The sequence below is a fragment of the Bos grunniens genome, chromosome 6 (genome assembly GCF_055505025.1).
Source record: "Bos grunniens cultivar Pamir isolate PY7600 chromosome 6, Bosgru_T2T1.0, whole genome shotgun sequence".
NCBI classification, from domain to species: Eukaryota; Metazoa; Chordata; class Mammalia; order Artiodactyla; family Bovidae; genus Bos; species Bos grunniens.
The window spans coordinates 61,583,074-61,608,688 of NC_141170.1; the positions used below are offsets into that span (position 1 = coordinate 61,583,074).

The 25,615-nt window shown below is 42.3% G+C and overlaps 1 protein-coding gene across 7 annotated transcripts in view; it reads right to left on the reverse strand.

Annotated features, from left to right (window-relative positions):
- The window catches only part of PGCKA1 (PDCD10 and GCKIII kinases associated 1), an 81,394-nt gene that overhangs the window by 25,605 nt on the left and 30,174 nt on the right, over positions 1-25,615 (reverse strand). Inside the window, exon 1 of one of the 7 annotated variants that reach the window (XM_086406174.1) lies at positions 20,704-20,789. The exons of 5 other annotated variants lie outside the window; for them this stretch is intronic. The gene's annotated coding sequence lies outside the window, so the exon portion shown is untranslated. Of the gene's footprint in view, positions 1-20,703; positions 20,790-25,615 lie in introns of those variants that run through there. One more of the 7 variants, XM_086406172.1, reaches the window with a different exon arrangement.

Genomic DNA, 25,615 nt, shown 5'->3' on the forward strand with positions numbered 1-25,615 from the left:
AGCACTTTCGTGTAGCAAAAAGAGGGGATAGTTCTGGGGAACTCAAGAACTCCTGAGTTGGAAATTTTGCCTCGCTAATTAGCTGTGTGGCCTTGAGCAAACTTCTAAACCTCTCTGGGCCTTTGTTTATTCAGATGTGAGGTATACAGATAATGTAAGAATCAGGATAAGTAGGTGCAGAAGAAGCTCAGAAATGGTAGCTGCCATTCTTCTCACTGTTCTTAATCTACATGGGATGAGGGGCTCTCAGTAGAGAAGAGGGTCTCCTCGTCTCTCATTTCTTCTCATCATCGCCCTGATTTCTGGCTTTTTCAAAAAGCTCTCTCATTGACCAGGAACTTTATTAACTATATCAGGAAGAGGAATTTAAGTTCAAGAAGGGCAAAGGGAAGAAAGAAGAGGGAAGGGCACTGGCAGTCACCCGGAGCCCAGGACATGCCAGCCTGGCCTGCCCATTGTTCTGTAAACCCTCCCAGGGTCGAGAAGCTCAAGCTGATGAGACGGTGGCTGGAGAGGGAAGAGGCTGGCAGGTGGTGGAAAAGGAAGCACGGTGACACGTAAACTCACAGCAGTCAGGTAGGGGGCGCTGTGGGCGCCACGCTCAGGGCCTGACTTGATGGGATCCCATGTCATAACAACAACCAGTGGCCACATGTGGCACTCACAGTGGCCCGAGAGTAGAGGTGGCCGAGGCCAACTGAACCAGCATGTAACCTACCCACAGACTGGCTTTTACTCAGCATTTATGCCATACAGCCCATCTCGGTGTACTTCTCTAACTTCCATGAGAAGAAAACCCAACTTTCTTCCCAAGTGGAGTTAAATTCTAAATATGATAAGCCTCAGTTGGCACCAACACTGGTTGCCAGAATTAACTTTTCCTTGTAATTTGTAAATGCATTCAGGCTTGTTTTGGGGTTTTCTTTTATGGGTTTGCCCCCACCCCCACCTCTAAGCAGGGCCAATATCTAAATAGAAAGAAAAGACCTCCAGCTGGGCTCCTTTCTCCCAACAAGCTTTGCAAGCTTTGCGGCATCTTCCTTGGATACGGTTCAGCTGGGGGCCTTCCCTGTATTCCAGGAGGAATTTCTGCGTCCTCACAGAGGGGCCCTTTGTTGTCTGAGGTTGTGAGAAGTTAACCACTACTTTGCACAAGGAAATATCTTTTCCCTCTGTGAAGCAATGATCAAAGAAGAATGCCATTTAAACCAAGGAAAAACAAAACTGTGATTTATCTCTAGAATCTCTATGGGAAAAAAGAAAGGCCCTAATTACTTCAGTAACACATCAGCTGCAGTAGAAAGTGTAAAATTCACTCATCTATTGATGGATTTAAGTTTAGTCCTTGATGCAAAGTCTAAGTGCTTTTTTAAAAAGCATACAAACATTTTTCTTTTTTCCCCTTTTGCAGCTGCTCTGCTCACAAATACCTCCAATCTTTTTCAAATGCTTTAAGAATTTTTCACTAAAAATATATTTGTATGTGTACATATTTATATATAAAATAGATATAATTACACAGACATATGCACAAATACATATAAGCACACAAAGTTTAGGAAAAGTGTGGGAAGAAGCCTTAGTCAAGGAATCTAACCTGGGTTAGGTGCTCAGTTTTTTCTCAGGATTTATTTTAGTCTATGTCCATTTGCATATCCATTTTACACAATATATAACAACTTCATGTATTGCTTTTTTCCCCTTTAACATTATATTTTGAGCCTTTTCCATGACAATCCATAATGTCCATAATGATTTTTTTAATGGCTGCAAATTATTCCAATTAATTATGCCAGTTAACCATTTCTCTCTATTGCTTAACATTTCTGGAACTTTCCATTTTTGTTAAAGTCACCCTCCTTGCAGTTTCCAAGTTCCAAGTCTATGGTGCCAACCATAAGCTTTATATAATTGTAACAAGTGACCTGATTTCAATTTTCTTTGCCTCTCAATTTCTTAATTTTCTTCTGACACAAAGTAAAGATCTATAGGGACCAAGCTGTTAAGAGACAGCAGGAGGCTGTTTCTCCATCACAAACCAGGCAATGCTGCACCATAAGGCATCACCACTCTTCAGAGCTTTATCCAGGTGAAAGCAAAGGGAACCTGCCTAGCCATCACCTATCCAGGCAGAAATCCTCTTTTACCAAACAGTTAAAAACCCCGCACAGTAGATGCCAGGGAATCAGACCTGAATCCTTATTGTTTAGTCACTAAGTCGTATCTGACTCGTTGTGACCCCATGGACTGTAGCCTGACAGGCACTTCTGTCCATGGGATTTCCCAGGCAAGAATATGAGTGTGGGTTGCCATCTGACACAAGGACCCTCATCTCTTGGTTGGCAGGCAGTGGATTCTTTGCCACCAAGCCACCTGGGAAGCCTGACCTGTATTCTTAACTTCTATGAATGTTATCTTTTTTCTCTCTTTGCAGCACAAGCTCTTCCCAGGTGGTGGTCACAAGGTATGTCCCTCTTAACAGCAGGGGCCCCAGGAGAAATGGCTGTAAACCATCCTGCAAACCTGCTTATGCCAATGCCCTTTGGATATTACCTTTTTCTATTTATAAAGTCTGATTCTGTCTCAGTTTTTTCACAGATGTGGCATAAGAGATGTGTCTCAGATGTACATGCTGACTCTCACACCTTCATTTACCAAGGGCAGGTGAGGGGGGACGGAATAGGAGGCAGGGCCCGTGGGCCAAGTCACCACAGTTGTAGGGCTGGCAGTTCATTTGTGAACGGGAGCTCGGGGAAATTGTGGGCACAGGACTCTTTACTAGGCCCAGGGATGGCAGTGTAGTTACACTCATCAGATGTTCAAAACCCAAACTTGGGCTCCAAATTGGAGGCAAGACTGCGTGAGTGTGTGTGTGTATGTGCGGTGGTAGTGATGGTATCTGACACTTGAACATCCAGTTTGCGTTTGGTGCTTGACATTCATTATTTCGTCTTCTTCCCGTAACTTGGAGATACGCATTACTAGCTCCATCTTATGAATATAGAGAATGGTTTAGCAAGCTTAACTAACTCATATAAGGTTACACAACTAGCAAATGGTGGAGCTGGGCTTCAGAAAGTTTTTCATTTATATCATGGAGTCTTCCTTATGACAGGGTTTCTGTCATAAAGCCTATCATCATCAGGGCAGGTAGGAAGTATGGGAACATGGGATACAGGAGGTCAAATAACCCAGGCTTCCCATTCATGGAGGGCCTCAATGTAGACTCTTGACCACTATCTCCAAATATACAACCAGAGCTACATGGACAGGACTGAAAGAAGACAATGTTTATCACACAGCTTTGAACTTCAGCCCCATGTTTCCATAGTAGATTTCCTACAGTTCCCAATGAACTAATACTTTCCATACAAATAGGAAAATTTTATCACCTTTATGCATGTATGCAATATTGCAGATCTGTACATGAAAGCTTTTAAAATATTCTCTAATTTTTATTATCTCATTCTGTCATTATTTTACTACTTTAATATACCAAGAACCTTGAAGAGAACAATAAAAAAGTAATCCAGACCTCTTTCAACCTCTGAATGACTTGATCTGACATTATGGCTGTTCTAGAAAAATCAGGCTGTATATTCACCCTAAGTCAGACTTATGGGGAATTACTTCATGGGAAATTTTCAGAGCTGAAATTTTCAGCTCTCATCTATCTGTTGTAGGGACTTCACTGTTTGTGAGTCTGTAAGTATCTGCATCTTAAGAACCTTAAGAGCTGTTAACCATGGATTACATACTTGGTACTGACATAGTGAAAAAGCCGGTTTAAAACTCAGTATTAAAAAAACTAAGATCATGGCATCCGATTCCATCACTTCATGGAAAATAGAAGGGGAAGAGGTAGAAGCAGTGATAGATTTCCTCTTCTTGGGCTCTAAAATCACTGCGATGGTGACCACAACCATGAAATTAGAAGATGATTTTTTCTTGGCAGGAAAGCTATGACAAACCTAGACTGTGTTAAAAAGCAAAGACATCACTTTGCCAACAAAGGTCCATATAGTCAAGGCTATGGTCCTTCCAGTAGTCACGTATAGACATAAGAGTTGGACAATAAAGAAGGCAGAGCACCAAAGAATTGATGCTTTCAAACTGTGGTGCTGGAGAAGACTCTTGAGAGTCCCTTGGACATCAAGGAGATCAAACCAGTCAATATTAAAGGAAACCAACCCTGAATACTCTTTGGAAGGACTGATGCTGAAGCTGAAGCTTTAATACTTTGGCCACCTGATGCGAACAGCTGACTCATTGGAAAAGACACCGATGCTTAGAAAGATTGAAGGTAGAAAGAGAAGAGAGTGACAGAGGATGAGATAGTTGGCTGGCATCACCGATTCAATGGACATGAATTTGGGCAAACTCTGGGAGATGGTGAGGGACAGGGAAGCCTGGCATGCTGCAGTCCATGGGGTTGAGAAGTCGGACATGACTTGGCGAATGAACAACAACAACAATGACACAGGTAAGCAATCAATCACCAGTAGCTGTTATAATGATTCTATTGGTAAGGGCAAGGGCTCCTGGGCAAGGGCTCTGCTACAAGAGCCCATCACTCTCTGCCCCAAACTGGCCAGCCATGCCATGACTAACTGAAACTCCATGTATTAAAAAAGGAACTTGAACATGTCAGTTAAGTTGTCCTGAGACTTCCCTGGTGGTCCAATGGTAAAGAATTCACCTTCCAATGCAGAGAACATGAGTTTGATCCCTGGTTGAGCAGATCCCCTGAAGTAGGAAATGGCAACCCACTCCAGTATTCTTGCCTGGAAAATTCCATGGACAGAGGAGCCTGGTGGGCTACAGTCGGTGGGGTCATAAAGAGTCGGACACAATTGAGCACGTATGCCATCCATCCTTATGGAGAACTAAGATCCCACATGCTTCAGGTCTACTAAGCCCACGTGCTGCAACTGCTGAGCCTGTGCTCCACAACTAGAGAGAAGCCTACATGCCACACCAAAGAGCCTGCATGCAGCAATGAAGATCTCAGGTGCTGCAACTCAGACTCGAGGCACCCAAATAAATAATTACATAAATATTTTAAAAAATATTAAGCATCCCTGGCTAGTGAAAGTTGCTCAGTCATGTCCAACTCTTTGACATCCCATGGATTGTCCATGGAATTCTCCAGGCCAGAATACTGGAGTGGGTAGCCTTTCCCTTCTCCAGGGGATCTTCCCAACCCAGAGATTGAACCCAGGTCTCCCGAACTGCAGTGGATTCCTTACCAGCTGTCCCTGGCTAACTGTCTCCGAGTTTACAGTGAGATTTGTGGTGTTACTGACACTCTGTTTAAGTTCTCAGTCTTAGCAGAGAGACAGTAAGAACAAAGAAATAGCTATTAAACTGCTATGAATAAAGATTAAAGTTAGAATCACAGCATTTTGTGGTGGGAAGCCCTGAGAAAAATTACTCTAGCCCACATGTACTATGGATTGGGACCTGCAGCCCTGAGAAGCTAAGTGATGCCCAGCAATAATTTTTCTAAACCATGCTGCTGTCCTTGTAGAGGTCTAAAGTAAGGGTCAGGCTACCTGATTTTGCTACATAAACTTTTCTTGGAATACAGGTATGCCCATTCATTGAGGAGTTGTTTCTGGCTGCTTTCAAGTTACGTAGCAGTGTTGAGTAGTGGTGACAGACACTGTATGACCCACAAATCCTAAAATATTTACTTACTTTCTGGCCCTCTACAAAGTGCTGACTCTAGCTCTAAAGGATGAACAAAGTATATGAGGAGGAGCCAAAGCATGCCAGAATCATGTGAGTGAACCTGAAGTAGGTCTCTGGAGGCCTGCCAATGGGCACCTGAGTGAGCTTGGGAGCGGGCTCTCCAGCTCACATGCAGCCTGGAGATGACCATGGCTCTGGCCAACAGCTGGACTATAACCCCAAGGGAGACCTTGAACCAGAGGTGCCCTGTTAAATTGTGCTTGGCTCCCGTGAGATAATAAATGTTCGTTGTTTTAAGCTACTAATTTGGGGGGTGGATTACTGTATTACACAGCAATAGATAACTAATACAGCTGTGGCATTGGTGGTAGACAACCTGCCTGCCAGTGCAGGAGACATCAGAGATACAGGTGTGATCCCTGGGTGGAGAAGACCCCCTGGAGGACGGCATGGCAACCCACTCCAGTATTCCTGTCTGGAGATCCCATGGACAGAGGATTCCAGTAGGTAACAGTCCATACAGTTAGTTGCAAAGAGTTAGACATGACTAAAGTGACTTTCACTAAAGTGAAAGATGATGCACTCAATATGCCAGCAAATTTGGAAAACTCAGCAGTGGCCACAGGACTGGAAAAGGTCAGTTTTCATTCCAGTCCCAAAGAAAGGCAATGCCAAAGAATGCTCAAACTACCGCACAATTGCACTCATCTCACATGCTAGTAAAGTAATGCTCAAAATTCTCCAAGCCAGGCTTCAGCAATACGTGAACCGTGAACTTCCTGACATTCAAGCTGGTTTTAGAAAAGGCAGAGGAACCAGAGATCAAATTGCCAACATCCACTGGATTATGGAAAAAGCAACAGAATTCCAGAAAAACATCTACTTCTGCTGTATTGCCTGTGCCAAAGCCTTTGACTGTGTGGATCACAATAAACTGTGGAAAATTCTGAAAGAGATGGGAATACCAGACCACCTGACCTGCCTCTTGAGAAACCAATATGCAGGTCAGTTCTAAACAGTTAGAACTGGACACGGAACAACAGACTGGTTCCAAATAGGAAAAGGAGTACGTCAAGGCTGTATATTGTCAGCCTGCTTATTTAACTTATATGCAGAATACATCATGAGAAATGCTGGACTGGAAGAAACACAAGCTGGAATCAAGATTGCCGGGAGAAATATCAATAACCTCAGATATGCAGATGACACCACCCTTATGGCAGAAAGTGAAGAGGAACTCAAAAGCCTCTTGATGAAAGTGAAAGTGGAGAGTGAAAAAGTTGGCTTAAAGCTCAACATTCAGAAAACGAAGATCATGGCATCCGGTTCCATCACTTCAAGGGAAATAGATGGGGAAACAGTGAAAACAGTGTCAGACTTTATTTTTTTGGGCTCCAAAATCACTGCAGATGGTGACTGCAGCCATGAAATTAAAAGATGCTTACTCCTTGGAAGGAAGGTTATGACCAACCTAGATATCATTTTCAAAAGCAGAGACATTACTTTGCCAACAAAGGTCTGTCTAGTCAAGGCTATGGTTTTTCCTGTGGTCATGTATGGATGTGAGAATTGGACTGTGAAGAAGGCTGAGCGCCGAAGAATTGATGTTTTGAACTGTGGTGTTGGAGAAGACTCTGGAGAGTCCCTTGGACTGCAAGGAGATCCAACCAGTCCATTCTAAAGGAGATCAGCTTTGGGATTTCTTTGGAGGGAATGATGCTAAAGCTGAAACTCCAGTACTTTGGCCACCTCATGCGAAGAGTTGACTCATTGGAAAAGTCTCTGATGCTGGGAGGGATTAGGGGCAGGAGAAGAAGGGGACGACAGAGGATGAGATGGCTGGATGGCATCACCGACTCAATGGACATGAGTCTGGGTGAACTCCGGGAGTTGGTGATGGACAGGGAGGCCTGGCGTGCTGCAATTCATGGGGTCGCAAAGAGTCGGACACGACTGAGCGACTGAAGTGAACTGAACTGAACTGAAAGTGACTTAGCATGCATGCATGTAGCTGGGCTCACCTTTTTAAGTGAGTGAAATTCTGCCTCCCAGGTCAAAGGCCCACTGTGATCTTCCCTGTGGAGCTTTGTGAACTCCTGGTCCTCAACTCCAGTGGAAGCATCTGTGCCGACTCTTATGCAGACTCTATCCCTTGGTCTTGTGGTCAGTTACACAGATGTCTGTCTCTCTGGCTGGTGCTGTGGCTTATACAGTTTTGTAACCACAGAATCTAATTTACTACCTATTATTCATAATGGCTAATATTGTTAATAAATAATAATAATATTGAGTGCTTACTATGCATCCTGCACTTTATGTGCATTATCTCATTTAACCCTCATGACAGCTCTCATAATATCTCCAAGAAGGAGATACTATTCTTAAGGCCATTTAATAGGGGAGAAAACAAAGGTTATGCAACTGCCTTTTATCCTCTAGTGAGCAAGTAGGAGAACCAAGATTTGAGCTCTGACTGACCCTGAAGCTGCCACACTCTATCAACTGAGATCTCAAATCCCAGGATATGGGGCTCCAGTGTAGGTACTGCCACATTTACCTGCCACACCTAAGAGTTGACATGCTGCAACTAAGACCCAGCACAGCCAAATAAATAAGTACGGGGGAAAAAAAGGAAGAAAAACTACTGACTTTTAGTTCACAGCAAATATAGAATCAAAATGAAATGATTTCCCAATCTTTGTCCAGGCACCCGTGGCAGACCTAAAAGGAGGTCAGGAAAACAAGCAGAAGTGGACAGGGAAGAGCCTGAGGAAGGGGAAAGGGACACTGGAATCTGCTCCCAACACCCCTTCCCACTTCCTGTTCCTCCACCTCCTGCTCTTGGTATCACCGTGGCTCCACACCCCCACCCCAACTGCAAAAACTTCCCAAACAGTGGTGGGATAATGAGGAGAAATCCTCAATTCTTTCACACTTTGGGAGTTCTTACTGGACTGCCCTGAGCTCTCTCCTCCCTGGAAAGCCCTCTTCATGTTGTCCAGCTGACTACGACTTCTCACTCCATCTTGGCCTCTTCCAGAAAGGGGAGCACCCTGGATCCCCCGGGGCTATGCTAGTTGTCCTGGTTCTGAACTCCCATAGTACCTGCCGCACCTTTCATACCAGAGTCATAATTTTTCGCACTTGCATCCTTGCTTTGTAGAAAAGTGCTTGACATACCTTTGACTGATTTTAGATGAATAAAGGAAAGAATTTTTACCTATTTATAGGCTGTCCTGTGCTAGAATGTAAATTCCCTAAGAAAACTGTCTGGTGCTCAATCCAGCACCAGGCATGCAGTGGGAGCTCAATAATATTTAACCAGCTGGCCCTAAATGTCTGGCCTTATACTACTAGATTCAGGGCAGTAAGTCTGATTAAAGGGAGCTGAGGTCAAGAATGCCGAAGAATTGATGCTTTTGAACTGTGGTGTTGGAGAAGACTCTTGAGAGTCCCTTGGACTGCAAGGAGATCCAACCAGTCCATCCTAAAGGAGATCAGTCCTGGGTGTTCTTTGGAAGGAATGATGCTAAAGCTGAAACTCCAGTACTTTGGCCACCTCATGCGAAGAGTTGACTCATTGGAAAAGACTCTGATGCTGGGAGGGATTGGGGGCAGGAGGAGAAGGGGATGACAGAGGATGAGATGGCTGGATGGCATCACCGGCTCAATGGACATGAGTTTGAGTGAACTCTGGGAGCTGGTGATGGACAGGGAGGCCTGGCATGCTGTGATTCACGGGGTCGCGAAGAGTCGGACACGACCGAGCAACTGAACTGAACTGAACTGAGGTCAAGAAATGGCTTCAGTGTTCAGAAGACATCCCAACTGTGACCACACTTGAATGGACTCCCAGGATCTTCCTGGACACGGGTTCTCATGATTTAAGTTCCTAGACTTGATGATGCCATTACATCAGTGTGTGCTCATCCTCTAGGAAAGTATTATCTATCTAATCTGCTCAGACTGCAGCCAAATGATTTAAGTTGTATGTTTCTTGGAGCAATGATTTTTCAAAAGGTAAAAAAAAAAATGAGTACATCTGTATGGGTTACCTATTTCATCTTGCTTCCTTAAATGTCGCACACACAAATACCAAAAACCAACAGAACTTCTCTTCCAAGCAACAATAAAATCCCAGGAGACTAAAAACTTTCTCAGATTTCCTTTAAGTGTTATTTCTGATGAGTTAGGTAAAATGGACACCACCCTCCCAAATAAAGAACTTAATATATTTTTCATGTCAAAATCAGAAAAAAGAAGATGCTTAATAATCACTCAAAAAATGTGCACTATATTTCTCACCATTACTTAGCAATCCACTTACTTTTCTAAGGGAACTGAGAACTCTGCAGACATGGTCTGTCTCCATTAAGATGCCTGTCCAAACTTGAGTCAAATATATCTTGCTCAGTTATTATTTTTATCTTTTCCATTTAAGCATTCCTAATCCTATGTAAGCAATTTTCCAGAAAATAATGGAAACTTCCCTAGTGGTTTTTTTCCTTCCTTCATTTCTTTCATTAATAAATAATACATGTCCATAAGATTAAGGTTAAAAGATTCTTCCTTCTTGGAAGAACAGCTATGATAAAACTAGACAGTGTATTAGAAAGCAGAGACATCACTTTGCCAACAAAAGTCCATATAGTCAAAGCTATGGTTTTTCCAGTAGTCATGTACAGATGTGAGAACTGGACCATAAAGAAGGCTGAGCACCGAAGAATCGATGCTTTTGAACTGTAGTGCTGCAGAAGACTCTTGAGAGTCCCTTGGAAAGCAAGGAGATCACACCAATCTTAAAGAAAATCAACCCTGAATATTCATTGGAAGGACTGGCGCTGAAGCTGAAGCTCCAATGCTTTGGCTACCTGATGTGAAGAGCCGACTCACTGGAAAAGACCTTGATGCTGGGAAAGATTAAGGTCAGGATGAGATGGTTGGATGGCATCACTGACTCGATGGACATGAGTTTGAGTAAGCTCCGGGAGCTGGTGATGGACAGGGAAGCCTGATGTGCTGCAGTACATGGGGTCGCAAAGAGTTGGACATGACTGAGCGACTGAACTGAAATTAACTGAACTGACAATGGGCATGTTGCTGTTCCTAGCATGATTACAAGGTTTAGAGTAATGCATACAAAGTTCCTAAAATACTGCCTCAAACATAACTAGGTCTGAAGATGGCGGCAGGGTCACTGAAAAGACTCCTTTTCTGGACACACATGGACCCTTTAGGACACTGCTTCTTCTCTTAATAGAGATGTGCTTTGCAAATGTGACTGTGAGTGAGTCAGAGCAAGCCAGGTCACAACAAGATTTTGTAGGTGTATGCAAGATGGTTACTTGGCTCCCTCAAAGCACTATTTCATCTCTTCTCAGAAAATTAAAAAAATAGTGAAGGAAAACTTGTAATTGGGAGTGTTTTAGCAGACCCAAAGGGCAACTTCTATGGTAGATATTCTATGTTGAATCATGGGCATGAGTTTTCTCCTGTGAAATCAGCATAGATAATGGTCATGCGGGGAGGGTCTTGTTTAGATGAATGATAAACTCTCTTAAAGAGTATTTGAGACTTTCAAAAACATGCTGCCCTGGAACATCTACCAATACATTTGGGATTCCAAGCCTCTTTAGACCCTTTCTTTTTTTAAGTAGATATTTAAAAATTACAAATCCAAAAGGCTTATATATATATATTTTTTTAATGTGGAATAGGAGTAATGAAAGGTGAAAAAGTGTTAGTCGCTCAGTGACTTTTTGTGACTACATGGACTGTAGCCCGCCAGGCCCTCCTGTTCATGGGATTTCCCAGGCAAGAATAGTGGAATGTTGGGTATTAGCTGCAGCATGAGAACTTTTAATTGAGGCATGTGGGATTTAGTTCCCTGACCAGGAATTGAACACCGGCCCACTGCATTGGAAGCTCGGAGTCTTAGCCATTGGACCACTAGGGAAGCTCCCCCCTCATGCCTTCTTCAGTTCAGTTCAGTCTCTCAGTCGTGTCTGACTCTTCACGACCCCATGAATCGCAGCACGCCAGGCCTCCCTGTCCATCACCAACTACCGGAGTTCACTCAGACTCAAGTCCATCGAGTCAGTGATGCCATCCAGCCATCTCATCCTCTGTCGTCCCCTTCTCCTCCTGCCCCCAATCCCTCCCAGCATCAGTCTTTTCCAATGAGTTAACTCTTTGCATGAGGTGGCCAAAGTACTGGAGTTTCAGCTTTAGCATCATTCCCTCCAAAGAAATCCCAGGGCTGATCTCCTTCAGAATGGACTGGTTGGATCTCCTTGCAGTCCAAGGGACTCTCAAGAGTCTTCTCCAACACCACAGTTCAAAAGCATCAATTCTTCGGCGCTCAGCCTTCTTCACAGTCCAATTCTCACATCCATACATGACCACAGGAAAAACCATAGCCTTGACTAGACAGACCTTTGTTGGCAAAGTAATGTCTCTGCTTTTGAAAATGCTATCTAGTTTGGTCATAACTTTCCTTCCAAGGAGCAAGCGACTTTTAATTTCATGGCTGCAGTCACCATCTGCAGTGATTTTGGAGCCCCCCAAAATAAAGTCTGACACTGTTTCCACTGTTTCCCTGTCTATTTCCCATGAAGTGATGGGACCAGATGCCATGCCTTCTAATAGGAAGGTAAATAGGCTGAACTGATTCCATATTTCCCCCTCTAGAATATAGCATTTTCTTCTAAGAATAAAAAGAACAGCCCATTTGTTATGCTTATTAACCAGGTCAAATCTAAAGGAAGTCAGGATTCCAAGATCTCACTTGTCTTTTTCTTTCATATGCATTTAGAAACCCTATTCTTTATTCTGAATTTCAGGGACACCAAGGATTAACTGTCAAGCCATGGGCAATTTCAGCAAATGCTATGCATTTCAAGCACAGAAGGGATAACAGAGCTACTGGGAGTTAGCTTAACCTTAAGATATAAGAAAATTATAACACAATACTACATGATCATATGGTAAGGAGAAGATACAAAAGAAGGAATATATATGAATTTCAAAGCTAGAAATACTAAAAGAATAAAATTAATGACTGTAATCTAAAGTACCTAGTTATAGTTATGTAGCACATTATTAAAGACAATTTGATATGTGTTTCTGGGGAAATCACAGAATTTAACCTAGAAACATTTTATGCATAAGGACTTTAGGTAATATAGTGTTAAATTTAAACATCATTCAAATTCATAAATTTCAGTGAGAGCTGCTATATCATCATGCTTCATAAAAACTCAAGCTAGGTTCCTGAGTGGGAAACATTCTAAATGGGGAAAAAAAAAAGCACAAAATATGATTAACCAAATATGACAAGCTGTCAGAATTAAAACCTCAAACTATAAGCATTGAACCAGATTACCTAAATTGAATTTTTAAGAGTAATAATAATAAAATGTATGTGTGTGCACACACAAACTTAAGCTTGAACAAAGTGGGAAGTTTTTCTCTCCTGGTGGAGTTTACATAATGTATACTGGGCTAGAACTGTTGATGAAGATACTTCCTTAAACTATAGTGTCTTTAAATTTGAGTACACACTACTAAACCATATAATGTAAGTTTGGAAGGAATGCAAAGTAGATGCATCAGTTCAGCTCAGTTCAGTCGCTCAGTCGTGTCTGACTCTTTGCGACCCCATGGACTGCAGCACACCAGGCTTCCCTGTCCATCACCAACTCCAGAAGCCTGCTCACACTCATGTCCATCGAGTTGATGATGCCATCCAACCGTCTCATCCTCTGTTGTCCCCTTCTCCTCTTGCCTTCAATCTTGCCCAGCATCAGGGTCTTTTCCAATGAGTCAGTTCTTCGCATCAGGTGGCCAAAGTATTGGAGTTTCAGCTTCAGCATCAGTCATTCCAATGAATATTCAGGACTGATCTCCTTTAGGATGGACTGGTTGGATCTCCTTGCAGTCCAAAGGACTCTCAAGAGTCTTCTCCAACACCACAGTTCAAAAGCATCAATTCTTCAGTGCTTAGCTTTCTTTATAGTCCAATTCTTACATCCACACATGACTACTGGAAAAACCATAGCTTTGACTAGATGGACCTTTGTTGGCAAAGTAATGTCTCTGCTTTTTAATATGCTGCCTAGGTTTGACATAGCTTTTCTTCCAAGGAGCAAGTGTCTTCTAATTTTATGGCTGCAGTCACCATCTGCAGTGATTTTGGAACCCCTCAAAATAAAGTCTGTCACTGTTTCCATTGTTTCCCCATCTATTTGCCATGAAGTGATGGGACTGGATGCCATGATCTTAGTTTTCTGAACGTTGAGTTTTAAGCCAACTTTTTCACTCTCCTCTTTCACTTTCATCAAGAGGCTCTTTAGTTCTTTGCTTTCTGCCCTAAGGGTGGTGTCATCTGCATATCTGAGGTTATGCTTTTCAAGTTAAATCCTTGAAACCTTCCTTTCCCAGCCTGTAGGGGGCACATTTCCTGCCTAGGAGAACACTGTGGTCAGTCAAGACAGACTTCCTCTCTCTGGGCAACTGCAGAGGAACTGGGGATTTTGTGTGAAATTGTTTTTTCTGAAACTTTTTTTTTTTCTTTCTTTTGTTGCTTCACCAGGGTTTTGACCTCATCAGACCTACACTGGAGCAGTTCTACTAGTTCTTTTTCTTCCTCTTCCCCAGAGAGGTGCTCTAACAGCTTACATCTCAGGGTTAAAATCCTAGCATGTTCTTGGAACTTTGCACACCTGTGCAATAGTTAAACGCCAAACAGAAAATCCAGCCTTGGGCCTTCTTGGCTGGGGTGTGGCCACAGGTTGGCTGTGTGGCTGATTGCTATTGCTAAACAAACCCAAACTCGAAGCCTGGACTGCTGCCAAGGGGTAGTGATTACATAGTCAAGAGGAGGAGCGGTATGCCCCTCCTTGCTGACGACTCGAATGAGAGCATGAGGTTCCTTTAGTCAAAGCTCTTCAACTCCCACAGTGCTTTGCCACCATTAGTATTCAAGCAGTACCTGGAATAAAAACAAACCCAGTGCTCACTGTCCTGGAGTTGGGACTCGTTATTAAATTCAGTAGAAACGGACAAACACAATTTAAAAAATTCTGAATGAAGCCCCAAATCACCATTTCTATTTGTATATTATGATTCGTAATTCAGGCCTAACTTCTGATGAAGCTTAACGTATGTTACAGCCGAGGCTGGGAATTGACATTGGAAAAAGAAATACTGTAAAAATGTATACTATTTCCCTCACTTGTTGCAAATTGCCTTGAATCATTTCAAGTGAGCTAGGCAGTTTTTTAATGTTGTTAGGTTTTTAATCTACTGAGGCACTTTAGAACTCTGATGGAAATACGAAATCCTCAGGCCCCATATTTCGTAAAATATTGCCATGCGTGCTCAATCACTCAGTCACGTCAGATTCTGTGCGACCTCATGGACTGTAACCCACCAGGCTCCTCTGTCCATGGGATTCTCCAGGCAAGAATACTAGAGTGGGTTGCCATTTCCTCCTCCAGGGGATCTTCCTGACCCAGGGATCGAACCCATGTCTCCTGCATCTCCTGCACTGCAGGTGGATTCTTTACTGTTGAGTCACTGGGGAAGCCAAATATTGCCATAAATTTAAACAATTAAAAGATATTATACATACGTAAGTATATATATCTACAACTGTGCTGGCCATTGTGGAAAAATGATCACTCTTTCCAAGAATTTTATAATCTGATTAAGAAGCCAAATCCAATACATGAAGCAATCTGATGGTAACTAAACATAAGAAAACATGGAGTCCAGTGTGAAGGTTGATGCCAGTCCTCAACTTAGCTCCGCCTGCATCCACTCTCTGGTCTAAGAATTTACACATCCTCTTTACACATCCTCTTGGCTCTACAACTTAATTTACTTCACCATACACAGTATGATACAAATGTTTTGTTTATTAAACTTCAGGGGGTAGTGAGAAATTTACATTTCAGGGTGATCAACTAGTACTTAATCAGGAAGTCCAAACATAAAATAAGTCATTAAATGCAAATCCACTGTCCATTTATTATGATATGAATTGGTGAATGGCATAAATGGGTTTTCATTGGTGAAGTCACTGATATATTAACCAGGAAAATAAATGTTAGAAATAGACACTACTTGTGGGATTTAAGGGACACAGTCATGGCTTCCTTGGCTTCATGTAAACAGGGAGTAGAATCTAGAGTTTACACCCTTAGGCATGTTGCATGAAGTGGATTCCCAGTCCTGTGATCTGTCATTGGATTACGTGGTTTCTGGTGCCTGATGCTGACTATCAGAGTAACAGAATCCTGTGTATGGAATATTGCCTGGCCCGACTCTATCTTTTCTGCAGGGTGGTGGCAGAACTTAGAAGGACAGAGGATTGGGGTTTCAAGTTTACAAAACAGATTGCTACTCTGCTTTGTGTCTGCTTGCAAATAAAAATGTGTGTGTGGAGAACTTGGTCTGAGACTTGCTTTCATTACATCCTAACAGGGGTGATGCTGGAAACTGGCTAATTCTCACCCACCTCAAACCTTCCTCTGGCTGCTATTCTCTAAGCTGGATCCCACTTAGTTTGGTTTTCAGATGCTTGAAAGAGCTACTTCAAGGTCAAATGCAACTTTGACCTTTCCAGGTTATATGGCTGATTATACTGGTTTGGGCTTCCCAGGTGGCACTCGTGGTAAAGAACCCGCCTACCAATGCAAGAGACATAAGAGACTCAGGCTCAATCCCTCGGTCGGGAAGGTCCCCTGGAGGAGGGAAACCACTCCAGTATTCTTGCCTGGAGAAACCCATGGACAGAGGAGCCTGGCGGGGTACAGTCCGTAGGGTCACAAAGAGTCAGACACGACTGAAGCGACTTAGCATACGTTCACATATACTGGTTTACTCCCACTGAATGAGGATGAGCACCCACCTCCCAGGTGACGCAAAATTTAAAACAATTCTCTACGGAGCCCTGTGGGGCTCATTCATTGCTAGTTTTCCTCCTCTGCACTAATGTCCCCTTGTTATTCTTTTCCTATCCCAGAGGAAACACATGCATGTTTGTAGAACTGAAATGAGTAATCTCTTTATCTCTATTCTCCTGTTTCAGTTTCTCTGGACTGAAAGAATTTTGGAATTGTAAACTTGGCACCTATAATTACTCCAACTTATATCTGGATTCCTTGAATCATCAGAGGCTAAAGTCCTTTGGCCTTTCCCTTTGTTAGCACCTGGGGTCCTACCTCACCCTCTACTGGAACCCAGTGTGTGCCCATTCACGCCTCTTGGACTCTCCATGGGTGATGACTGCTTTGGCCTCTCTCCATATCACCTCAGTCATTTGCCTTAGACAATGCTTCAGAAGAGGGTATCTATTTAACCTTCACTTCCTTAAAAAAAAAAAAAAAAAAAAAAGCCCCTTTCTTCACTGCTTTCTTCACTGTAAAAGATGAGAAACTGTCACAGAAAGGCTTTGGATGGCATAGCCAACCTCCCAGCTGGCCCCTGTGATCCCTGCCTCCTGCTATCACATCTTCGTGAGGTCCTCTTCCCACACTGACGCAGAGCTGGCCTGTGTGTTCAATAAAACAAGGCGGAAATGATGATGTGTGATTACCAAGGTTAGGTTAGGTTAGGAAAAGCATAATTGCTCCTGCAGGGGTCTTTCAAGTGGTTCGCTCTGGGAGAAGCCAGCTGCCCTGCCGTGAGGACGCTGATACGGTGGAGAGGAAATCACTGAGCCGCCTCTGAAGTGCACCCTCCAGTGCCAGTCAAGCCTCAGTGACTGAAGCCACAGCCCGATGCCTGACAGCAACCTCATGAGAGACCCCACTCTGCAAAAGCTCTCAAATTCATGACCTCTGTTTTGCTCTCACCATGAGAGAAACTTCCAGGCTTCTGCAGAGGTGGAGGAGGTGCTGCCACCCAGGTGCCTGCAGTAGGAAAAGGAGGGTGGGGTGTCACCTGCATCTTAAACACAGTTCCACCACTCCTACCATTCTGGCCTCAGAGGCCTCTCCCCTCAGCCCGAGTCCTGGAGAATTCTGAGCACCCTGCCAGGACTTCCCTGGCAGGCCAGTGGTTGAAACTCCGTGCTTCCAATTCCAGGGGCATGGGTTCAATCCTTGGTTGGGAAGCTACGATCCCACATGCTGTGTGGCCAAAATATAAGGCGGGGAGGAGGGCATGAAAGCTGATGGGATTTATTTGCCCCATTTCCAGCTTCTGGGTCAGCTTTCTCAGGTCCACTGAATGTGTGGCTACTCATCCACCTACTTTCTGTTAATAGCAGCAGCAGGTGCCTTGGATCACTGAATCAGGGAAGGTCCAGGTAATACTCGGGGTGTGCACATGCATATGTGCTCAGCCGTTTCAGTCACGTCCGACTCTTCACGACCCCAGGGACTGCAGCCCGTCAGGCTTCTCTGTCCATGGAATTCTCTGGAATGGGTTGCCATGCCCTCCTCCAGGGGATCTTCCTGACCCAGGGATCGAACCTGAATCTCTTATGTCTCCTGCATTGGAAGGCGGGTTCCTTACCACTAGCACCACCTGGGAAGCCCAGTATTCAGGGTGGGTATCATATAAAGAGAGGAAAATGAAGGAAATGTGCATTCAGCATCCCGAGATTCCTTCAGTCTCCTTCTCACCCTCAACCTCCCAAACAATCACTGGCAGCCAGACCCTTACCCTCAGGGCAAGAGTTTGCAGGCATTTTCTAAGGGGATCTGGCCAACACAAGAGGAAAGCCCTAAAATGACTGTGATGGTGGAAGTTCCCTAACAACTAGCTCAGCCAGATCCTACAAGTCACCATCAGAAAGTGCAATCGATCTCTCACTCTCACGTTTTCATTTGGAACTTTAGTTAAACTCCCTCACTCTAACATAAATGATTATCAAATAGCTGAGGAAAACCAAAAAACAATACGGAGAGATCAGAAACTATGGAGTAAAAAGAAAATTTCAAAAAAAGATTAGTAAAGAATTCATGGAGATAAGAGAAATATATTGTCTACTGATGCAAGAAAATGATACTGTTTTAAAAAAGAGAGAATTAAGAGAACAACAACAAAAAAGCCTCTTAGGAATTAAAAATATGACAGCATAAATACAAACTTGAAAGAATTTAAGTTAAAATTGAAGAAATTAGAGTGAAAAGACAAACAGACCAGAGGAGAGCAATAAGAAAAGCAGATAAATAATCCAGGAATTCCAGGAGATCTAGAGAGTAAAACAAAAGAAAACAAAACACCCACAGGAGAAGAAAATATCAAATATTTTCCAAGAAAATTTCTCAAAACTGGAGGGTAGATTTTCTAGATTTAAAAGGCCCAGTGAGTTTGTAGTTGTTTAGTCACTAAGCTGTGTCCGACTCTTTTGCAACCCCATGGACGGTAGCCTGCCAGGCTTCTCTGTCCATGGGATTTCCCAGGCAAGAATACTGGAAGGGGTTGCCATTTCCTTCTCCAGGGGATCTTTCCAACCCAGGGATCAAAACTATGTCTCCTACACTGGCAGTCGGATTCTGTACCACTGAGCCACCACGGAAGCCCTTGAGTTTCCTGTACAATGGATTAAAAAAACAAAAACAAAAAACACAAGAATCTGCACTGAAGTGATATCACTGTGAAATTTCCCAACATATTCAACAAACTTTCAGAGGAGAAAATACATACACACACACACACACACACACACACACACACACGTGACTGGGAACTGGAGTGGTGGCTGGAATTAGAATACTTACAGCAACCGTACTGTGAACAAGGAAACAGTAGAGCAAGGTCTTCAAAATTTGGAAGAAAAAAGAAAAATCTGAGTGAAAATAATTTCTAACATAGAACTCTCTATGAAATCATGCTATCAGTCCAGTGAGGTAGAATACAGACATTTTTAGACAGGCAAGTTCTTACATAATTTTAAACTTCATATGCTTTCTGTCAGGGAGCTACTGTAGGATATAGTCCATGAAAATGAGAAAATAAAACAAGAAAAAATAGGTCTATGAAACAGGAGCTCCAACATAGCAGACAAGTGAAGGGACCCTGTGGAACCGCAATGACAGAAGATCTCAGCAATAACCAGGCAGAGGGGGCAACCAGTCCAGATGAGCAGGTGAGCAGTCTCTGAGAGAGATTTCTTCAAAAGCATGAAATAGAATGGATACAATACCTGATATGAAACTGATAGAATCACGGAACACCTTTGGAGAATGTTCATACAACTGGCAAATATTTCAGTGCTGAATGAATGTTTAAGTACATAAAACACATGCACACAAACCAAACAAAGATAAATAAACAAGTAAAAAGAAAATTATTAACTCTAGGCATAGGTTATGCTGATAGGAAAAAAATAGTATATGCTCCATTTCTGAACAGCACGGTCATAATAATGTAAACTTTGAATATTTTTCTAATCAAAACTGAGATGACCCTACCCTGTGAGGACGGCAGCTGCCCGTGGTAGAAGCGAATAAAGAACTAGGTCCTCGTGTTTGTAGGGGAAAGTCAGCGTACAGTGACGTCTCTGAAAAAAGCAGGAGGTGGCGGGACTTACTTGCCATTAAGGTATATGGAGGCGGAGTGGAAAGTAGTTTCTCTGGGGAAGGGGAAAAGAGGAATAGGAGCCTGGGACCTGCTCATTTTCTTAAGAAACCTTGTAGAACCAGCATGTCTTTTAAGCTGTACCCTGCTATATATGATTTTGATGAACATTTAAAAAATAATTTAAAGTGTAAGAGTATATAGACAGCTAACGTGTACTGCTTTTTCAAAATAACACCTATGTAATTTTGATAAATAATATTTTGGGTGTTTACTTTCCTTTTTCATAAATTGAGAGGGTTGGACTAGACCCTCTCATGTGTATGTTTTTTGTATCTTTTTGTACATGTGTCTGGACTTGTGAACATAAACACACACCAATCTGATAATCAATAGTGGAATTCCCCTGATTATTTGATCATTAAAAATTAATTGTATTATCCACATATTCACAAAGGCATAATCCGATCCTACCGAATGAAGAACAAGGTGGTGCAACCATCTACCGATTTGTAGAGAAACACCTGAGGTTGCATTTCAGTCTTCCTCTGTCCATGTGAGAGGAGACACAGGAAGAGACTAAAGTTCCCTGCTGCTTAGACTCTGAACTGGGACGCAAGTATGGTGATGCGAGCCTAAAAGTTAATATTTATCCATCTCAGGGAGTTAAACTTGGCTTGAGAACTTGGCTGGAGGCTGGGGGTAGAAGGAAAGTGCTACAAACTCTGGTAAAGTTAATGCTTTAGCATAAATTTGTGTTAAAGTCAATGTTAATCTTGGTAGCACAGCCAAGTCACTCTCATCTTCTCTAGCATATGCCAAGGAAGTTGATGGTGAGTCCTTCAACTTTCGCTTCACTTTCAACAAAACTAAAACACTAAAATGGGGAGGGCCAGGTATGGAGCTCTGTACTAAAGAGAAATAAGAAGATTGTCCAGTTCAAATCTCCCGTTTCTTCCTAGCTTGGTGACTGGTGATTCAATCTCTCTGGGCCCTGAATTCTTCATCCTTGAATACCTATTTCACGTAGCTGTTAGGAGTATATGTGTTAATACCTGTAGAACACTGAAAACAGTGCCTACGTGTGTCTTCTCTAAAAACACATGTAAAGACCAGAACTGATTTATTGGGGTCTTAGATTCATGGCTGGTGTGCACTTTCATGGGCTCTGGCATGCTCTCTTTCTCTCTCTTTAACCTGGACTTTATTTATGTAACCTGGTCTTCAGAATAATGGAAACTCTAAGAAGAGAGACTTTCCCATGACAAATTTGGTCAAGTCAATCTCAAAAAGTCAAGGAACACATTGTTCACTGACCATAGTAATCCTGTTTGGCAAAATCTCAGGTTACATTCATTTGCACCAATGTTTCGTATCTGACGCTAGAGCTTTCCTTTGGATGCCAGATGCATTTGGCATTCTTGGATGTGGTGGACAGACTCTGTACTAGCGCCAAGCCAAGGAGTCCAACGACTGGCTTAGGGACATGCTCTCATTCCTTTTTATTTTTCTGGTCGTCAACAATATCTGGCCTACAGAGAAGGAGATTGTTTGTTGAATTTAAAATGAAAAAAAAAATTGGTATGCTTCTCATAGTTGAAGAGAAGAACAACCATACCTTACAGTTACTCACAATTCTCTCATCTATGACTGTAATCTTATTTTTCTAATTTTTTCTGTTTATACTAAAACTTTTATAGGTTAAATCACTATATTAAGTGGAATGTTACTATATCATTACAGTATGTGTAATTTACATTTAAGGAAATTAATAAAGAAGACTCATTGTAGGGAAGTAATACTGTTTAGTTGCAAGCTATTTTTTGTGTTAAAAAAACCCCCAAAGAATATTAATTCCTTATCAGATATATGGTTTCTAAATATTTTCTCTCATTTCACAGGTTGGCTTTTCACTACCATTTCCTTTGCTATATGCAGCTTTTTTTTAGCCTGATGCAGTCCCACTTGTCTATCTTAGCTTTTGTTGCCTGTGGTCTTGGTGTAAGATCCCAGAAATCAATGCCAAGATCAATGTCATGAAGGTTTTCTGTCATATTTTGGAGTTTTATAGTTTCAGGTCTTAGGTTTACATCTTTAGTCCACTGTGAACTGATTTTGTGTATGGTATAAGATAAGGGTCTAATTTCCTTCTTTTGCATGTGGATATCCAGTTTTCCCAACTGTCTTTTCCTCATTGTGTATTCTTGGCATCCTTGTCAAAAATCAGTTAAATTTATGCTACAGACTATAGGTCTGTGTGCCTGAAAGAATGGGATTGTGCATGTGTGTGTACTCAGCTGCTTCAGTCATGTCCGACTGTGACCCCATTGACTGTAGCCCTGTCCATAGGATTCTCTAGGTAAAAATCCTGGAGTGGGTTGCCATACCCTCCTTCAAGGGATCTTCCTGACTCAGGGATTGAGTCTCCTGTGTCTCCTGCATTGGCAGGAGGATTCTTTATCCATTGAGCTACCTGGGAAGCCCCCCAAATGGGATTAGTGCCTTTATAAAAGAGACCCCAGAAAGCTCCCTTGTGCCTTATGCCACCTGAGGTTACAGCAAGAACATAGTTCTCTACGAACCAGGAAGTAAGATCTCACCAAATGTTGAATCCCAACACCTTGATCTTGGATTTCCCAGCCTCCAGAACTGTGAGAAATACATTTCTGTTTTTTACAAGTCACCCATTCTATGGTATTCTGTTACAGCATCTTCGATGGACTAAGATTCCATGTAGTTATAAACTTATTTCTGGGCTTTTATTTTTTTCCATTAGTCTGTACGTGTTTTCAGTATCAAACTGTTTTAGTTACTGCAGCTTTGTGATACCTTTTGAAATCAGAAACTGTGATATCTCATGTCTTTTCTTTCTCAGGTTTGCTTTGGCTCTTCTGGGTCTTTTGTGGCTCCATATGAATTTTAGAATTGTTTCTTTTTCTGTAAAAACATTGAGATTTTGATATTTTGACAGATGTTGCACTGAATCTGTAATCACTTTGGGTGATATGGACATCTTAACAATATTAGGTCTTCCAATCCATGAACATGAGATGTCTGTTAATTTCTGTCTTTATTTCTTTCATCAATGTTTTATAGTTTTCAGTGTACAGTTCTTTCACCTCCTTGGTTAAACTTATTCCCATACAAATAAAGTATTTTATTCTTTTTGATGCTACTTCAACTGGGATTGTTTTCTTAATTTTCTTTTTGGATAATCTGTTTTCAGCACATAGAAATGCAGCTGGTTTTGTATGTTGATTCTGTATCCTGTGACTTTACTGAATTCCTTTATTAGTTTTAATTTGCATGTGTGTGTGTGTAAAATCTTCAGGCTTTTCTACATGTAAGATCCTGTGGATTTTTATAATCATTTCATAAATGCTGTTAGACAACAGGTTATTAGAGAAAACTTATATCCTGAATTAAATGAGAATAAAAATATTTGGAGGGAAATACAAGTGAATATTTACCTAATTAAAGAATAAGGAAGACTTTTTTTTTTTTTTTGGTTACTAAAGTTCTTGGAAAAACATAAATAAAAGATTAATAAGTTACATAAAAAGCAAACATTTTTCACCTTAAAATGTGAAAAACTACAAAGATCAAATGAAACATTTGTGACAGATGATAAAGGGTCACTATCTTTAAAAGGGTTCATAATTCAGTAGGATATTTATTAAAGATATCAGCAACAAAGGACAAGACCAACTGATTAAGAAGTGAATAAATATTAAAGACAATGAACATGAAAAATTATTCAGAGTTAAAGAAAAGACTGAATCCTGATGAATATTGCTTAATGTAAAAAAAGCATCTATCCTAATAAGTTGGTTTAGTAATAAATATGTGAGACCTCTTATTTGAAAAACAAAAAACCGATCAATCAAATACATAAACAGAAGTGAGTGTGGTAATGAAGCAGGTAAAGAGTTTCAGTGAGCAAGGATTGCCCAGCAGGGTTAAATGACACTCAAGGGTCAGGGGAGCAAAGGACTGTAATGCCTCCCAAGTTCAGCACCAAGAAGGTAACTGATGACCTTGGCAAAGGCAGTTTTGGTGCAGGGGTGAATCTGGAAGCTAGACTGCTATGGGTTACCCAGCTTCCTCAGTAGGTGAAGAAGTGGAAACGTTACCCATAAAAACTCTAGAAGGAAACCGGTTGTGAAAGGAAGTGAGAGAGAATGAGAAAGAGGAAAGTAGGATTAAAGGAAGGTTTGCTTAAGTTGGGAGTTTTCAAGCTGTTTGGCTATGCTGGTTGGAGACAGTGGGAAGAAAGGGAGGAGTTGAAGACAGAGGAAAGAGAGAGGATTATGACTGGAATAAGGTCTGTTCGCAGGCGGAAGGGAATGATGGAGGGTCAATCTGCCTCAGACAGGAGATGATGAGAAATGAGATGGACCTGTGCTGAGTGTCTTCATTTTATGTCTTCCTGTTCTGCAGAGGCTAGAGAGCAGAAAAGAGTTCCCAGCCTCACTCGAAGTAGGGTTCCCAGATCCACTTAGATTCAGGCAATCCTATGCAAGAAGGGGGGCTTCCCACGTGGCACAGTGGTAAAGAATCCACCTGCAATGCAGGAGACACAAGTTCAGTTCCTGGGTTGGGAAGATTCCCTGGAGTAGAAAATGGCAACCCACTCCAGCATCCTTGCCTGGGAAATCCCATGGATAGAGGAACCTGGTGGGCTACAGTCCATAATGTTGCAAGAATCAGACACAACTGAGCAACTGAGCACCCATGCATGCAAGATGAGACAGGGAGAAGGAAGGGAGGCAGAGGCTGTACTTCAGCTACTTCTGCTTTTTCTGCTGGTAAACCCCACAGGGATGCACTGGGTTTTCCGTTAGCAGTGTCCCAGCAGCCTGGTGCTTTATGGACGTCAAGAGGCAGAACGTGGGGCATTGGATTCTTGTCTGTGCAGACCCGAGTCATGGTGTGCGTCTAGGGCCATCGTTCACGGCAGCTCACAGGCTAACCCCAGCTAAGGTAGTGTTCCGCTGACCATTTCCAATTCCCCCTCATTTTGGTTGTGTAGGAGGAGGCAGCTCCCTGGGAGGGTTAGTTGTATGGTGGTATTTGTTGTCTTGGTGTTACTGAGCCTGCTACTCAAGCCTTTCTGGGGATATTGTAAGCATTCGATTCCTTGTATTAAATTTCCTTTTGCTTGAAATGGCTAAGTAGTTTCTGTTTCTTGATTGAGAGGGACATCTCCTTTTGTATCGAGAGGGAAGGAAAAATGGATGTACATGTAGATAAATGTGTGTGTGTGTGTGTGTGATGAAAATCTCCCCAAATGCAGGAGTTTTTAAGCTATGGTGTTATAGAGTCTCAAGGAGTTCCTGGATAGGGTTCAAGGCATCAGTAAACTTAAATGAGTAAAAGCCATATC